Raw genomic sequence first — 19740 nt, 5'->3', positions numbered from 1 at the left:
ATAGCTGCTGTTGCCTCATTCTAAATATTCCATAATGTGGAATTTTTTGAATATACTGTAATGCCTTTATTCATTCTCTTGTGGACATTTGGGTTAGGTTTTTATTTGTTTTTGCTATTTTAAACATGCTACTTTAATCACTTTGTTTTCTGGTATACATGGGCAAGAGTTTCTATAATGTATGTACCTTCTGTAAGGTAGATTGACTAGTTATATGTTCTGGCATGTAGGACCTAACAGATACTAAGTAATTTTATGTATTGTTTTTAATAATTTCACTCCTACCATTACTGATGTTATATTCCCACTATATCACATCTTTGAAAACATCTGGCATTATCAGACATTTGAAATTTTACCAATCTACTGGCTTTATGATTTTGTTTCATACTTTTAATTTTCATTTCCCTGAGTATTGAATTTGAAATTCTTTTCATATATTCTTTCATCAGTGATGTTTCCCCTTCTCTGTAGTGGCTATTATTATTACATTTATTGGCTTGATTATAATCTTTTTCTTATGAATTTTAAGAGTTATTTCTCAATTCTAATCCTTCAAAAAAATGCACAGAAAAAAATTTTCTAGTGTGATTTGTTTTCATTTGGACTCAAAAACACATAGCATATAGATATCTATATTTAAATAAATAAAAATGGCTATTAAATTTTTACCAGTAATAGAAGAACAAAAAAATGACCAAGGCAATATTAAAAAGAGAAATGAAAATTTAAAAAAATCCTACAATATAAAAATAAAAAATTTTAAATCAATTGTTCATTTGAATGTTAAAACAGTGTAAATCCACATAAAAAGAAAATTGGTGACCAGCTGTTCAATCTAAAGACAGACTGTACTACAGAGACAGGAAATAATTCAGAGAACAAGAGACACAGAGACAGGCTAAAAAATTTCAACTTAAAAAATAGTAATCACTTTAGAAGACAGAAAATAACAAGGTGAGGAGGAAAATATCCCTAATATTCAAAGGAATAGTGGCTGAGCCTTTGCCAAAGTTAAAGGAATTAATCCTCAAAATACAGAATGTCATTAGGAATGGTTAATTTTTTTGCTGAGAGATCTTGATAACACTGTGAAGTGCCAAAAATCATGATGAAACTCATGATTGTAGAACTGTGTGGAGCTTAGAAATTACAGAGTTCCAAACCCTCTCTCTATTGGTGACTTTCAGAGATTCTGAGGCATATGGCCTCAGCATGATTTAGCCACTTAATTCAGGCACTGGGAACGAGGACTGTGTAACTTCAGGATCAGTTTGTGATCCTCAGAACTACTCAATGCTCTGGATTATTCATTGATTTCAAGGAAGTCCCCAGGTCAAACTCACAGGATTTAAAAGCACAGCAGCCAGAGATGTAACTTCTGTTGTTATTGCATCCTATTAAAACATAATTGTCTTCTTCTTACAGGCCATAAATATTAAAGACATGTTATTTAAAAAACATATGGATTAAAATCTTATACTTGACATGAACAGAAAGAATTTCGAAAGGAAAAAAATCATGATTTATCTCCATCTTTCCTATTCAGACCTTTGTCAATTGAAGCCTTGTTCAAAGTCAACTTTGCACCACAGATTTATTAAGCCTCTAGGTAATAGGTGGGAAAAAAATCAAGCTTATATGTGGAAAAACCATCAGTACCATTGATTGGGTCATCTAGCCCCAGAGAATTACTAAATGCACTACTTCTCAGCACTGCCTCCAGCACCTGTTCCATGGAGGTGGTCTCCTTTCTTTCAGAAAAGCACGAAGTTCTGCCTGAGTTTCAGCAATCATGATCTTTTCTTGTTTTTCAATAACTGAGAAATCAAAGAGACAAATTACTAACTCCAAAAAAAAAAAGAGAGAGCAATTTAATTCTGAAACTGGTGGCAGAGGTTAGAAAGGCATGGAGAAATGAACATTTTTCCTCTGACTTTGTCTGATATATCTCTGTGATTGCTTTGTATGAGGTTTAGATCTCTACTTTGCTATAGATCTTGTTCACAAGATAGGAAGATAAATCATTTTTGTCTTCATGGTAGGTCTCTGTCATGTCAAAGTCTCTCAAAGTTTCTTAAACATGATTTTTCTTCTCCAAATGTACTATCGACAATTATATAAAAGGAGACATCAATTTTATGATTTAAGGACTCAGCTTCAGCCATAAACATCGGTGTTTTTGTTCACTTTGGGATATTATTGATGGGAGAGGAAGAGAAGATCTTACATTTGTTTTTAAGCTACTTACCTCTTTTAAATACCTTTTGCAACTTGAAAAACTTGAGCATTTTGTAAAGTCCTTAGGACTTGCCTCATTGTCACCCAACTACTGGACTGAAGTTCAAATTAAAACTAGTTAAATAAGAAGGGAGGGCAGAGTTCCTTTATCTTTTGTACTCTATAACTTTGAACTTGAAACCAAATGTACTTGCCTTGCGTCTGCTTGCTGTGAGGTAACCTCAAAGGCAAAGTGGTTCAAATGACTGGTTTTCCAGGTTACTTGTTAATGGTACTGCCTAACCTCCTATACCCATGCTGCTGCATGGCCTTTGTATAATTGGTTTAATGAGTATATCCTCTAATTGCCCCCTGAAGTGACTTTTCATCTAGAACATTAGGTTCTTAAGAGGTTAGTCAACCTTTCGAACTAAGATCCGTCCTTGAATTAAGAATGTGTGTGTCTTACTCTGTATGCTGTTTATTCACTTCTGGTGGACCATTCCTGATGGAAACCTTTGAAAAATTGTTCTCATTATTGAAGAGCAAAACAAGTTGTTTTGTTGTTTTTCTAGATTGTAACTGTGTTTTCTGTCTTCATTTCTTTATGTTATTCTGCCTTTATGATTCTCACCTCTCTATGGAACAAACAAGCAGGCAAGCAGATAGTGAAAAATATTTATTCAGTACCTGCCAAGGGCCTGGCCCTGTTATACTGGAAGGACTCAGACAATAATCACATAAATTAATAATGAGGATATTTAAAACACTGAGAATAGCAACAAATAAAATATAGAATAATAACATAGTGATGGGGTAAGGAATTCATTGAAGGGTTTTCTTTGAAATAGAAACTTAAACAAAGCCCTAACTGTTGAGAAAGAGGCAGTTGTTGGGGAGGAAGAAATTTCCTTTACTCTTCAAGGTTCCTCTAGCTGATTTAAGACTCAAGGTGACATCAGACAGATTAACAAGAGAACAAAAAAGTTTAATTACATACCAATGCAGCATCCACAGACATGAGATCCCGAAGACCATCAGGGACAATGAAGTATATACGTCACCCTGAACCAAGGACAATGGGGGAGGGGTCTGGGACTTCAATGTAAAAGAGAAGCAATCACAGGAATATGAAAAAGTAATGGTAAAGAAATGTTTGCTGGGCTCTACAGAAACCCAGGAACACAGAGGAATTTTAACAGCCACCTCCCTCCCTGTCCACCACACCTAGTTCACAGTATAATGTAGTCATCTGTGGTGGTAACTCTCCTCCTGGAGCAGTTCCTTCATCTAAACTCTTTTTTGGCTGGGGGAGGAGGTCAGAGTGTCTTGGTGAGTCTTTGGGGCCTTGACTGTTTTCAGGTCTGACATAATCAACACATCACAGCAGCACATCTTGGGGTGGCCTGCCCTTAGTCCCTACACCGTCATATAAAAATCTAAGAGGAAAAGGAGGAATAGCATGGAAGAAAAACCAGTTTCAGTGCAGTATATTGAAGACTATGGTGTGTAATCTGGATTTCTTTCTATTTCAATGGAAAGTAATAAAAGGCTTTAACAAAGAGGTAGGTCGTATTTTAGAAAGTGTGACTACTTTCTAAAAAATGGTGACTACTGTCAAAGAGAAACAAAGCTGGATACTAGTTGAAGCAGTAATGATAGATTTTATTTAGTAACTACTGCAGTTGGAAAAAGAAAATTCTTCAGGAAGAGAATTGAGCTCAATTCCAAATACAGCAAAGATAGATAAGAACAAGTGAGGTCAGTGGATGGGAAATGACTCAGAGACATCAAGAATATGGAGATTCTTGATGTACTGGCCTAATGGGATCTGTTTAAGCACAGGTCAAGGTCTTAGCCATTGTAGAGGCCAAGGGCAGGCTGCCCCAGGATTGCCACTTTGGCAGGTAGATTATGTCAGAGCTGAAAGCAATCAAGACCCAAAAGACTCACAGACACTTTGACTTTTCCTCTGCTGCCGACTTCCAAATGCATAAAACAAGTTTATTTGGAGGAACTGCTCCAGGAGAGAACTATCACCATAGATGACTACATTATACTGTGCTAGGAGTGGGAGACAGGGAGGGATATAGCAAAGTCTTCTCACCATAGATAACTACATTATACTGTGAACTAGGGGTAGTAGACAGGGGTGCATGTGCAAAGTCTGTTACAATTCCTCACTGTGTCCCATTGTTTTTGTGTGGCCCTGCAGACATTTGTTTACCAAACATTTACGTGTTCATATTCCTGTAATTTTCTTCCCTTTTCCTTGGAAATTTCAGAGCTCTACCTCCTTCTCCTTGGTTCAGGATGGCATATATATTTCATTGTCCCTGACTGTCTTTGGAATCTATGTCGATGGGTTCCCTGTAGGTACATGATTAAACTTTGTTGTTGTTTTTTCCCCTGTTGAATTTATCTCATGTTACTTTGATCACTAGATCAGCTAGAAGAACTTGGAGGGTAGAGGAATATTCTTCCTCCCCGGCAACATCAATGTGGGAGATGAGGAACTTGATCAGATAAATCAACGGGGAGGAGGGCTTCTTGCCGAGCTGACTTAGCAGGATTCTCTGCTAACACCGGCTTCGGCAGGCCAAGGCCAGGACCCAAGGATGAGACCCAAACAGGGCTCAGAGGAGACTGTCTAGTTTGATGAAGGAGAGAGGTTTTGGCACCACCTCTAAAAAGATAATGTACTCTAAAGGGGTTAAGGAATCAAGGCTGGGAAACCTATTAGGAGTCTATTATGTTAACTAGATGAGAGAAAATAGTAGCTTTGGCAGAGGTAATCAGAAGAAATGGTTGTTTGGGGATATAATTCTTAAAGTAAACCTTACTGACTTACGATCAGAAAGGAGTGAATCCAAGGAGATCATGCAGGCAACTTTCTCAGCTTGGAGGCTGAGCAACTAGGGTGGGGCAGTAGGGTCAGTTACAGACTTTGTTCCCCGGATTATAAATAGCTAAAACTAAATCCACAAAACAGGAGCAACTGGCTTTTAAATTCATGGGAACCCCTGTAGGCACTCAATCATCCCCTTGATATGTTTCCTTGACATAACACTGAAGTTGGGAATATCGAATGGAAAGTAATGTTGAAAATTGGGAGTTTTACAATAGTTTATGTCCACATTCTGGATACACATGCCTTTCCAAATTAGTGATGACTCTAGTTATTCAAAATAAAATGCATTATTTCACTGTATTATGGCTTATTATGTTGCACATTAAGGAGCTATACATGGGCATTTGTTTTATCAGCATGTATGACACCATGGCCAGCCAACAGGCTATTCTATATTTCAGCATCCTTTTCTCTGAAGTATTATAATGGGACTGACATTTACTTTGGATTCATAATCAATTGATAGTTTATATAATTTACTTCTATCCCCAGAACTGCCTTTCCAGTTGGAAGAGTCCAACCTTGCTGTGTCTTTGCTATTCTACTAAAAGAGTCCATAAACATTTTTTCAGATAACACAGCTTTAGAAGTGTGTGTGTGTGTGTGTGTGTGTGTGTGTGAAGAGATGGGATGCTAACTAAGCACCACAGTTAAATTTTTGTTTCTAACCAATCATTATTTGTTTTTGATAATATGTTACCACTGGGTGAGATTTTCATTTTGCCTTGTATTTTTAAACATTCTATTTTTTTTCTTTTTCTTTTTCTTTTTTTCTTTGTGAGAACATTTAAGATTGACTCTCTTAGGAAATTTTAAATACATAATACAGTGTTAGTAACTATAGTCATCATTTTTTTCATTAGATAGTTGGACCTCATTCATTTTGACTTAAGAGTTTGTGCCCTTTAATCAACCACCTCCTATTTCCTCATGACCCCTGACAACCACTTGTTAACTTTCTGTTCTATGAGTTTGACTTCCTTTTTTAGATTCTACACACAAGTGATACCATACAATGTTTTGTTTTTCTTAGTATTCTTAACCCATGTCACCAAACAGATTATAACTTACTTTAAGTAAGGTAATTCATGGAAAGTGTTTAGGAGGAACCTGGTACATACTAAATAAATGTGGAGACAAAATGAATTGTGGGAGTGGTCCACATGGAAATTTTGGTGCAGAGCTCAAAGCAAGGGAATATTTAAGTGAAAAACTCTAAGGCAGAACCACCTGTGGCATTTAAAGTTATAGAAAAAGAGACAGCATGGCTGGGGCAGAATCAGAATGGGAGAGCAGTAGATACATTTGGAGAGGTATTCAGGGTCCAGATGATGAATAGAATTTTAGTCCACAGTAAATACTTTAAATATTGTGCTGAGTGTGATAAGTGATTGGAGGGTTTTAATTAGAGGAGCGATATGATTTGCCTTATGGTTTATTTAAGTTACTGCTACCTTATAACTATTTAAATGATTAATGTGTATGTGTGTGTGTGTGTGCAAATATACATACATATTAGGTATACAAAAACATATCTATCTAAATCTATACCTATATTACTGACATATGTAAATATATATGTATGTATGTATGTATATATATATATATAGTTATTTCCATTTTCTAACTCACATTTTGTTTCCAACTCTAAGGACAGACGAGAATGAGAAATTGTCCTGAATTCTATTTATTATCTAATAAAACAGGCAAAATTTACCTGTGAGACATACAAAATTGTGTGTGACTGGCTTGAGGCTTAGCTTGCTCTCTCTGTCAGTGGTCTTGGGCATGCCACTTGATGTCAGCTCTTCTAGTAAGTCTCCTCGTCTCTGTTTCCTCTTCTTCAAGATGCAGATTTTAATACCGACCTCGTCATTACACAAGACACTGCACCAAAACATCCTGATGTTCAAAAATGATAGCTTTCTACTCTCAGTAAATAATTGAATATGATGTATTGCTTAATATGTACTATACACTCAAAATTTTGCTAGGTCTCACTCATTAAGATTATCTTTTGAGTACCACGCTGCTATATTTGAAATGGAAATTTATAACAAATGATAACTTAAAAACATTAGAATGAGAAAAATATTATCTCCTTCCCTTCCTGGGTCTTTAGGTATTATCCCTATGTCCTGAGAAATAATCAAATAATCTTATCAACTAACCTATTAAAGAGCACTTAATCATTTTTACATAAAATGCTGTATAAAATGACAGTAGCTCATCAAACATATCTTTCAAGAGTACAGCCAACCTAAGCAGCATGATCTTAGATTCTGAGCTTTTCATCACTTGATTTCCTGTAATTTATCACTTCTGAGGAGCGATTTATTACATGTGAAATTTAAGAAGCTTACATTTTATATCACTGTAACTCATTATAGCTAAGTGAATTTTATTTAATTCAATATAAATATAATTTTTGTTTTAACCAACATGGTAAAGGGAGCTGTGGGTGAACAATGGCAGAGATGACAGTGGAGAGTGTTTGACCATGAGAGCATGTCCTCCCATGATTCACTCCTTCACCTCACCTCCAGCACGGAGCTGTTGTTAAATGCTCTGGGACATGGTGGTTTCTCCATGAATTACTGCTTTCTTTCTTTCTTTGGCAGGGAACGTTGTTTCTCCTCAGAATTCAGGACTCTCTGAAAATTAATCAGTAGATACATTGACCATGAGTCTTACTACATATATAATGAATGACTCTCCAGAGAAATTATGTATGGTTTTTGAGCTACACATTTTGTTAGAAAACAATAGGGCAAGATGATTAATTAAAATTTGTATGCCTGTTTAGTAATTAATTTAAGGGCAGTATGGAGGGTCTGAGAGATTGTCCTCAGGCATATATTCCATGATTGGGTCCTAAAATGAAAAGGTAAGAAATATTTCATTGGAAATAATTATGTTTGGTATAAGACCTTTGGAATGATGAGAGCTCTACTGTGGTAAGAGTTAATCATTTCAGTGCTGAACATTTATGTAAGAATGGGAAGAATTTGTGTAGGGGTAATGTTGGATATAGACACTTACCTGCTCAATATTGCTGATTGGCAGTCTAAAGCCAATATTTGCAGACTTAGCAAAGCAACTAATTAAAAGTGGTTGTCATCAATAGGTGCCAGCAGGAGCAGTGTCCCATGGGTCACCCACATCAAAGTGACAGCTTTGCTTTGACACAGGGCAAAGCTGGAGAAGATACAAGGGATAGCTAAGGGTTTTCCATCTACACTGTACAAATAAGGCTTTCCTATGGATTACCAAAGCTTTTGGACAAATTTAATGATGAATTTAATTCTTATGGAAGATAGAAACAGTGAAATACTGTTCATGAATATATTATTTTTTTATTTTTATTCATAAAAACACATAGTTTAGAAAACACAAATGACTTAAGTATTCCCAAGGCTATCAAACTTAGTACTAAGTATATTATACATACAATACATATATATGTACACACATGCATATATACTTACATCTGTCACCTACATGTCAGAGTTGGGAATTTCCTTGATAGTCTGAAAAATACTTGCTCTTAACTTCATTCTGTGGCCTATACGAAACAAAATCACCTCTCCCAAATCCCTGGAAATTCTTTTGGGACTTTAACTCTTGTTGCTTCATAGGCTCTGAGTTTCTGTTCCTGCTAAACTTCTTTACAGAACTTCTCACTCTCCCATAAACAGAATACCTCTCCAGCAGTTTGGTAACCAAGAAGTTGAAAACAGAAAATCCCTTGTTTTCCTAATGAGGCAAACTAATTCATGTAATCGAATTTATTAAGCTTTCAGGAGGACCTAAAAACACAGATGTGTTATAATAATTCAAAATTTCAAATATTAGCTCTCTGGTTCTTGAGTAAAAAAGGATTCTTTATAATTTCAAAATTAGAAACCTAGATCCATCTTTGGTTCATGCTCTCCATCTTTGGTCTATCTTTTCTTCACTTTGTGCTCTCTTAAGGGCCTACTCATCTTTGTATTATGTCTTCAAGTTAATTTTTATCTTTAACACATCTCACAACTGTACCTCTGTCTGTAAGTCTAAGGACACAACAAAATTGGTATTTATAAAAACTCCATCTAAAGACTTCTTAAGCATGGGTTTTTAATTCCCTAATTATAATCGAAGAGAGAGGTTTTAATTTCATCTACTTCATCTACAGAATCCAGGTAATCTTATTTTGTATAATGAGACACAATAGAAAAACTATAGAATTTGGGAACATAAAGACTCAAGGTAGACTCAAATTAGGATCATGTCTGCTGTTTAATTGTTCCTTTATTTAGAACAACTTATTAATATTTCTCTTAATCCATTTCAATGAAATGAAGATAAATGATTTTTCAAACAGGAATTATGAAAAATAGAAAGGTAACATGGAAGCCAGTAAATTAGTGTTAATTCCCATCTATCTCCTTTTCTTTCCCCACTAACACATGTGTAAACCAGGGTCCAAAGAAGTTATATAACTTGCCCAAGGTCAGTATTTTCACTTTTTAATGTATTTTAATTTTGCTTCCCCATCTTTGAATTCTTTGTCTTGGCATAAAATTTAAAAAAGGGTGGGGAATTTCTGGCTAGGGGAGGTCAATACCCCACACACCTCATCAAGGTCTCAGATTTATAGAAATGGAGTCAAGAATTCACTGCTGCACAAGTCATCCTAAGAACATTCTAGTCTGATTATTCGAGAGAAAATGTGCCCAAAGTATAAAATTACCAAGATAAAGAAGGAAAATCAATGAACAAAACACATGAAAAAGAATGAGAGAAAAAATAAGTGCATAAAATAAACCTGGATTAACCACTACCTGGGAGTTCAGAGGGTTTCGCATGCCTTTACTCAGGTTTTCTGTTTACTACTGGGATTGCATACAGAGTGAAGAAAGGAATGAAAATAAACATGTCAGTTCAGTTGGAACCTTCTGGAAATGACAAAGATTATGTAAGGAACATTGTCACTATGTTGATAACGTGGCAGTTATTTAAAACACACATATTTTGATTTAGTAAATCTACTCTGGATGTTGAGAAAAATTATATATTTCCAATATTGATTTCGTATTGGCTATATCTGGACATCAAACACATCACCTGGTGGCAGCCACCAACTACCAAAATGAAATGTTTCAGTGTGGTTCTACCCTGGCTCTTTCTGTCCTCCTTCCTCCCACTATTATATTTCCTAGAACTTAAGGGTCTTTAATGACTGGAAACATTCATTTTAAACTATTCATAATAAAAAGCCCATTTATTCATTTGGTACAATGACAACAATGAAAAAAAGAAGAATGGAAGGAAAGAAAGAAAGAAGAAAAGACAGAAAAAAGAATTAAGGTGAATTCAGATATTTTGAATTTGTGAAGAGAGGAAAAAGTTCCAAGCACCATGAATTACATCTGAACTGCCTATAATTTTAAATCTCTTTTTCAACCACTTTATGATTCTCTAGAAAACTTTAATTTGTATGTGTTCATTTGCTTACTAATTTACCATCTTTACAAGGAGAATTTCTGATTCTTTTCTGACTGTAAGAAAAGAAAAGGGGTTGTTAGGCATTTTCTTTCATTTATTTTTCAGAATATAATAAAGACATAATTTGCCCTTAAAAAGTTTCTCACAATATATTAGAACAGTCACATTCCAAGCAAAAACTATTCTTGTCCTACAAAATATTTTCAAATCTGAATCTACTTTTCATTCCCTGGTAAAAATGACAAATACCACTTCATCTTTTGGGTGAGGCAGGGTAGTGATGAGGTAGAGCCCAGATAGTCCTCTGCATGTCTCCAGAAATTATATACAGATAGTTTATACTTTCAGTGATTGTGAATCATACAATTAGTTATGCAATAAAACTTTGGGATTCACATGGAAAAGTTTATTTGAGAAGAAGAGGGAGAGTTGATTTGGGTTCAAGAGTGTTATGACATTGAATTCATAAACCTCTAGAAGTTGCAAAATAAAACACTATTTTTCTTTACATATACAAATATAGATTTTTTTCTTTAAGTTATGTCTGAGTAGATTTACAGAGGGATTACAAAATAAAAGTTGATTCACCTTAGGCTGTTAAAAACAGTGTAAGTGGTAAAACCCCATATCTGTATCCTCAGTGGAGAGTAGGGTCAGAGATGAACCATGGCAGATAAAATAGAAACAATTTTATGTTCCAGTTTAATTCTCCAACAAATGTGTGGACACAGAGAGTTCATGGCCCAAGGGCATACCTATGATCTAGGCTAGTGGTAAATCGCAACATAGGTTCAACCTTTCCCTTACTAGATGTTTATATATGGACAAAATTGGGTTAATGTGAACAACAAGGTCTACTACAAAAAGGAAAAGACTTTCACGAAAGGGCAGGCTGAGGTAGGTGGTTTGTCAGTGTTGCTAAACCATGTTTGTTGCCAATTGCACATATGTGCAATCCTGAATTCCTTAATATCATTTGGCAAAGGCACCCCTTTTCTACCCACATCTTACCCATTATTCACTAAGCATTTTCCATGGCCCCTAATTCACTAAGAGTAGCTTTGAAAATAGCTAATTAATAATGACACTTCATTTAAAATTCTTTTTACTTTTCAAAAGAGAAAGATGAATTGTAATTATAATACTAGGTTAAATTTTGATTGTTAAAATGGTAATAGACCGTATGTTGAGTGTTTACTTTGGTATAAGAGGATTTTGGCAAGCATCTGAAGCAATAAGTATTTATCCTAATTGCCACAAAATTTCTGTTTCCTCAGAATGAAATGTACAGGAAGCATGCTCACTTTAAAAAAAATAATTAAAAATAGGATTCTGTAAAGGTTTCTTCGTAGTATATGAAGATTCAGCTTACTTCATATCGTAGTCTACTGACATTTTTAAAAGAATAATAATAGGACTTATTAACTAAAAAGAAACCATTTAAAACATTTGCAAGGTTGTCATAGTACATATATTTGCATAAAATTTAGAACAACTTACTATCTTGCCCAGTTGCATTGATTAGTGTTTTTGAAAATCTTGGCTCTGTTGGCCTAGTAAGAATGGACCAAATGTCATATCACTTTGCCTGCTTTTCTCTATTCCTACTTCCCCCACTCTCCAGAAAGGAATCAAACATTGTAAATCTCAAAAAATATTCTGCCCACAGCATTGTAACAAGCTGATTATATTGTAGCAAGGAGATTATCTCTCTGAAGTTGCCAGTTCTGAGCTGCTTCTATGGAATGACTTCAAAGAGCAAGTATCATTGCAATCCCTTACTTTCTACATGAGGGAAGGGAGGTTACTGGTGGCACTGAGCCTGCGGCTTTGTGGTTACCCAAAGTCTAGAGTAAGGAGGAGCATGCATGCGGGGCACCAGATGCAAAGGAGGCTGGAGAAAATAAAAAGTGTTTCCTGAAAGTGGGTGAAGTTTTACTAACAAAAGCTATTCTGGAAACTTTTTGCTAGAATTCTTTACATGTAGGAACAATTCTTAGGGTTAGCACCCTCACTTAAGGCGATGTCTAATATCCAAACAGGTCAAGAATGTCAAACTAAGTGTAGAAGTGATTCTTCTTTTATCAGCTCTCAAAAATACAGAAAAGTAAAGAAAAGGAAGAAAATGCAGGTCGGAGAAACCCATGAGGGTTCTCGCACCTGGCCAGCAGTGTCTATACCTCTGCCATCCTCTCTGCCCATAAAAACTGTAAATATGGTACTTTCAAAAGGCAACCCAGGATACATGTGCAGGTGCTTCTGCATGCATTGGTATTTACATATACACCATTATGTACATTTTATTTTTATGTTTGCAGTAAATATTACATGTATCTTTAAGGAAACATTAATATTAGAACTAAAGGGACAAGAGGTGGCTTCAGCTGTTCACAATTTATGTAAATATTTTACCATCTTTGTTGATCCACCTCCTTCCTGCCAGGACCTCCCTTGCTATTCCAAATTGGGCTTCTCATTAGTTGAGTGAACCAAGGTAGGTATCGCTGCTGAATTGGGCAAATTGTATGGTAGTCCTGTGATTTGAACAAATTTCCATTAGCTTCTAGGAAGAAATCGCAAAATTGATTTTCTTCTGTGAACTGAGACAAGACATGAAAAATTCCCCAGAGAAAGAAGGAAAGAAAGAAAGATTTTAGGTTGTGCATGTAATGCTGAAAATTACTACAGGATTTTTAACATGGAATATAATTTAATTGAGCTCTAATCAAAGCCATGAAGGCTCTAATGTAATATGTTTCTTACACATTTTTGTATTGGACTTAGTATCTGCTGTTAAACAGTGATAAAAGGAGATGAGCAGCATCAAAGGAATATTTAGGTTGAAGCTGTGGTGTTCGAATCACTTAAATGTTTCTTCAAGTGAGATTTCAATTCTCCCAAACCAATCTCCCAATACAAGTTTCATGAGCATAAAAACACTTAGTAAGTACCATTGAATGATGATTAACTTCCCAAATTACTAGCTAATTAATCTGCTGTGATTTTAATTGGTGAATTCAGTCCTCCAAGTCAGAAGCTAGTAGGGTGGGCAGTCTCAAATTAATTCTTCTTGAAAAACTGGAAAGCTGGAAAAATCCTATTAATTCATTCTAAATATAATTGATTAGAGGAAAATATTTTGATAAAGTACAAGCTGTTTTGTCCTGCCTTTCTCCTTTAGTACTAGATTGTCAAGATGCTAGGCTGGTTCTACTTTTAATGGAATCTTATAATCAAGCTTATTTTTAAGTAATTAGTATGGGTTTAGAGATTCCACTTCAAGGCTTTGAAGTTTGGACATGCAAAATATTTTTGAAATTAAAATCCTTTCAGTCAGAAGAGCCCCCAGTGTGACCTTCTGGAAAATTAACATGAGCAAAGTAGTTGCTCAGGATTGAACTACTAGGAAGGGCCAAACTAAATCCTTAATACTACGTATCAGGTTGAATTAATAGTTTGTCTCCTGTCAGGAAAACTACAACTAATAAAATACAAGTAACTACCATTTGTTAAATGTAAACTATGCCCTAGGTAATGCACATTATTTGTAATGTATAAAGCTCTTTGGATATTATTGAAAACACCTTATACATAAAGAAATTGAATAACAAAGAATTTAATTGCCCAAGATTATGTAAGAGTTTAAAGCTGGATGTGCGTAACTCCAAGACCTGATAATTTAAAATTCTTACTAACCTAAAGAAAAAAAACGCGTAAAATAAAGCAAAACAAATAAAAATAAACACGTACATCTGTGTAAACACTACAGAACGTTTATGTCTACAAGATTCTAGCTTCTGCCACTCAATATGTTGATCTAAAAATCAGCAAAATACAGCTGCTTGAAATTATTTCACAATTTTTTGTCAGTGATATTGCTTCAAAATGTTAAAGTAGGTTAGAAAAGCAGAGTTGAGAGACAGATGGTACGGCACATTTGAAAATTACTTAAGGGTCTCTTTTTGGTTTGGAAATTGCTGTTGCATCCTATGGCCAAAATATGAGCAAGCTCAGTTAGGTAAATTTTGGGAAAGAAGTACACTTTTTATTCCTGAAGCCCTCTTCAAAGAGTTTAACACACTGTTTGTCAAATACTCTAAACTTTGACAAACCTTCACCTCCTTCCTACTCTGAACTCCCCCACTATGTCAAACTGAGCTCTTCTTGAACTGAGGAAGGTATTTCCATATTGGGCAAATAGGCGGGTAGCTTTGTGAAATTACTTCCTTACTTTTCAATTCACCTCTGATATTTTATTGATTAATTTTCACTAAATATCTACTTAGAAACTGACAGTGAATTCTATTCTATTTTAAAAGTGAGGTGACAAGCAGCCTGAACGTAAGTTTTTACTATTTAGGCGGGATGGATTTAATAAGCATTTCACTTATGCTCTGCATGGCTATGGATATAAGTGACACAAAGACAAATACAAGAAAATGTACATCTGATACAGTTGACTGTTGCCTACATCCATTTGCCTGTCTTCCTCACTGGTATTCTCATTTGCACATCCAACCTGCCACTATATGACTCGGGAAGGTTAACCATTGTCCCTGTTCCATGAGTAAGGTAAAAGCATGCTTAACCTAAGTTTCAGGCAATGCTATGATTCCATTTGATTTGCTGGTAATAAGTATTTAGCCCATTTGTGACTAATGTAACATGAGGGAGTTCAGTAGGGATGTTCTAGAACATTTTCATTACTTACAAAAATAAAGGCAGAGATGAAGAGAGAAAAAAGTAAGGAAAGAAAGAAAAGAGGAAGGAAGAAAAGAAGGAAGAGAAGATGGAGGGAAGGAGAAAAGGAGAGGGAGAGTGATATCACTTTTTCAAGTCTTAATGTGTTATACACACACTCTTTTCTGGAAATGTCAAAGGAGGTTTATATATACATACATATATATACAACTCATCTAAAGTCTATACTGATTCACTACCTTTAACAGAAGATGGTCAGAAATCAAGCAGATTAGATAGATAAATAGAGAGATGATAGATACATGATGGACAGATAGAATGATAATGATGGCAGCTAAATTCAATAGGTCTACAGTTGTGTTTTGGTATCTGCAGTCTATAAAATATCTAATGATGATTCTGATATTGAGCTTTACACACTGTATATTAACAAAATGCCAATAGTTGAGTATGGTATAGAACATAGTAATCTTATTTATCTTAATGTTTACGTAAGATTTTATATCTAATCAATGGTGAATATTTTAGTCTATAAAGGACATACAGATCTGAACGGTCAATATGAAGTGAACTTTCACTAGCATTAAGTAATATTCCTAAAAGGATAATGATTGTGACATAATTTTCAGTCTTTTGAGGTGCAAATAGGTGAATGTTTGAATCACAGAATATTCCACATGGAGTTTAATCAATTTTAGATTCATAAAATAAATGAAAATCAGATGGAAATGGTAAATGGATACTTATCTCAAGTATTCAAAATAAAGTTAAATATCAAAGTCCTTTTTAAAAACTTATTGCCCTTTGATTTATGTTATTTTAGAGATAAGTATAGTTAACTTAAAGAAGCAAGCTGAACACTTTGTTCAGTTGATCACAAGTGATAACAAATTTAAATGAATAGCAGACTATGGGGTACTTCATATACTAAAGATAACTTCATCTCAGAATCACTTTTAAAATGAAAGGAATGTTTTGTCAGTGATTGTTGAAAATGAGCTTTAGGGTAGGCAAGGCACATAAAAATAACTGTTGCCTGTTTTAAAGTGCTTGGAAATGAAAGAAGATATTTTTAAAACTATTGCATAATAGTTTAAAAAAAAACAAGGAAGTGTGTTCTCAGGGTAAATTAAGCAAATATAAGAAATTGAAGAGCTCTTACAAATACACAGCAGGCAGATGTATTCATCTAAGAAAACAAATCTCAAACACCTGTTGAAGAATCACTGCTAGGGAGCTTTAATTTTAAAAACAATGATTACATACACACACACACACACACACACACAAAAAAAAAAGTATAAGGACCTATGACAACCTTCAGAGTGATAATTAAAGAATAATGCATGGCAAAGCTGGGCTGATAACTTTCTCTCTTCTCTCCTTCTTGTGCTAACCTTTCAATCACCAAGGTCTTTATCCACAGATTAAAACAGCCAAGTTGGGTGATTGATTTAAAGAGAGTATGAGGTGCTCATATATTGCAAACTTCTCACCATCCCTAGCAAAGGTTACCACTGGATGCTTCCTGGCAGCCCATCTATTTCCCAGAATCAGTAGAAATGAATTCTGAAATGAAAAAGCCATTCTTTTGCTTCCATCCCTAAATCTTGTACAAGCTCTTCTGACCAACTCTAATCCAGGAACATACAGCAAAGGGGCTCTGTAAATGCAGAATCCGTTTATCTCAGTTAGATCAGCACATTGCACATATTGCCTGAAGGGGCTTAAAAATGAAAGCAAATATCACATATTTTTAACAAATTCTAGTTTATTATAAATAAATAAGTGAGAAAATAAATACCCACATAAAATTTTTCCTTTCAAAATAAAACTGCCTTATTTTGTCTTCAAGGGAAAATACTCTTACAACTTAGATTACCTGATTAACTAAATAGAAGCATTCCAATGAGAAAATAGATACTGAATTTTGCCATATATTAATACTGAGGCATAAATGAGGAAGAGTAATATGAGGCTTTTAAATCAGCATTCCCTATGCATTCATACTATGTTAAGTGGAAAGTAAGTGGGTCATGAATTGTATATTCCATGTCGCTAATATAGTCCTCAAGCCTAATAGAAAGAATTGTATGGCATATGATCAGTTTCTCATGAGTTTGTACAGACTTGTTTACCACCATAAGAAAGGAGGCAAACTAAATAGATGTACCAAATTCTAAGCATTTTATTTAATAATAAAAAGACAGAACACACACACATACATACATCCTGCCCTGTATTAGGCAGAAAAATGGCCACATAAAGATGTGCATGTCTAAATCACTGGAACCTGTTAATACGTTAGGAGACTTAAGATTGATGATGGAACTAAAGTTGTCAATCAGCTGATTTGGGGATATCATCCTGGATCATCTGGGTAGGCTTACTGTAACAATAAAGCTCTTCAATAGAGCAAGTGGAAGTGGATGGAGTGATGCAATCAGAAAAGGCCTCAGCCTTCTGTTGCTAGTTTGAAGGTGGAGAAAGGGGACCATGGGCCAAGAAATGCCTAGGTCTTGAGTTACACACATCTGGCTAAATAATGTGAAAAAGGCCAAGATGGTAGCCATTGTTCTTGGAAGAACAGTCATAGAGGCACAGAACCTCAACATATGAAGCATACACTAGAACTAGTGAAAATATTATGTAACAGTTGGAATGTTTCAGAAATACATCATCCAGCCAAATAAAAGTGTGTCAGCAAAAAGGAAATAATCAAGTAAGACCTGAGGTACAATATAAACACTGGAAAGAAAGAGAACTTTGAAGTCAGAAAGATCTAGGCTTAAAATCCATAATGTCACCAACTAAGCTGTATATGTGGACATAATCATTTCAAGTACCAGATTAACCATATACAAAACAGGTAAGAACATTTAACTTTATAGAGACTATTGTGAAGATAAAGCGATGAGATATAAAAAAGACTAGTACATGGTCTAAGACATTTTAAGAATTCTGTAAATATTAGCTACTGATACTGACAGAACATTTCAATGATTATTTGGAAAAAAAATTATAGTTAAAGATTTCATAAGGAAACAACCTTCGAGGAGTTTTCTTTTTTTAATTGAAGTATAATTGATTTGATATACAATCTTATATTAGTTGCAAGTATATAACACAATGGTTTATCAGTTTCCAACATTATTAAGTCCTCACCCCAACTAGTGCATTATTATCTGTCAACACAGAAAGATATTACAGAATCATTGGCTATACTCTCCATTTGTACTATCCCCATGACCAACTTATATTCAGATTGAGAATTTTTGTGCCCCTTCACTCCCTCCTATTCCCCATCCACCAAGATAAGGAAGCAAACAAAATGTCCATCAGTAGATGAATGGATAAAGAAGAGTGGTGCATATAAAGAATGGAATATTATTTGGCCATAAAAAAGAAAGAAATCCTGTCATTTGCAACAACATGGAAGGACCTAGAGGTTTTAATGCTAAGTGAATAAGCCAGGCAGAGAAATATAAATACCATATGATTTCACTTATTTGTGCAATCTAAAAACAAAACAAAACCTTTAAGGAAATTTAGGAAAAAAGAGAATAGAATAAATTGGTCAAAAGACGTGTGAGTAATATATTTTTCTTCTTATTGATTCTGTAAATTGAAATGTATCATTACTGTATTCCATTTGAAGTATAATCTATTTAATGAATAGTAGTACCTTGTGATAAGTTGAGTTCTATTTGATGAAACTCATTTGCTAATCTGATAATATGTATCTGTTAAAGGTTACAGTAGTTAGCAAGATCTTCATTAATGCAGTAAATAACTTTATAAAATAGAATCATAATTGCCTAAAATGAGTACAATATAAATGTTTTGAGATTTTGGCCTTGTCTATATTATTTTCCAAAATGTTCTGAAAAAATAATTAAATGTCTTTGATCATTGTTAAAAAATAACATATTTCACAGATTCAATTCTAACAGAGACCATTCAAAAGAAAAAAGAGGATAAGATCCTATAGTCATATAAATTTAGGGGGCATTAAATAATATATCCCCTCTTGAGAGACACAATGTTTAACACATTAAGTTTATTAGGGTTCTATAGAGTCCTGCTGTAATAAAACTGTTTTAACATTGTCTAGCATTTTCTTTAAAAAAAATAAAAAGATGTCTTACCTAACACTTGATAAAACATGTCATGGAATAATTTTTCCTTGGAAAAATAATTTGTATCATACAGGCTTAGAATTTAGGGTAATTGAAACAATGGCTAAAAATTCTTGCTTTTGATTAAGGTCTAATGGAACTTTCTGCAACAATGGGAATAGTCTGTATCTGTGCTATCCAATAAATAGCCATTAGAAATAGGTGACTGTTGAGCACTTGGAATGTAGCTTATGAGACCAAAGAATGGAATTTCAAATTTCATTTCGTTTAAATTTAAAT

The sequence above is a fragment of the Manis pentadactyla genome, chromosome 5 (genome assembly GCF_030020395.1).
Source record: "Manis pentadactyla isolate mManPen7 chromosome 5, mManPen7.hap1, whole genome shotgun sequence".
NCBI classification, from domain to species: Eukaryota; Metazoa; Chordata; class Mammalia; order Pholidota; family Manidae; genus Manis; species Manis pentadactyla.
This window is presented reverse-complemented; position numbering follows the sequence as displayed.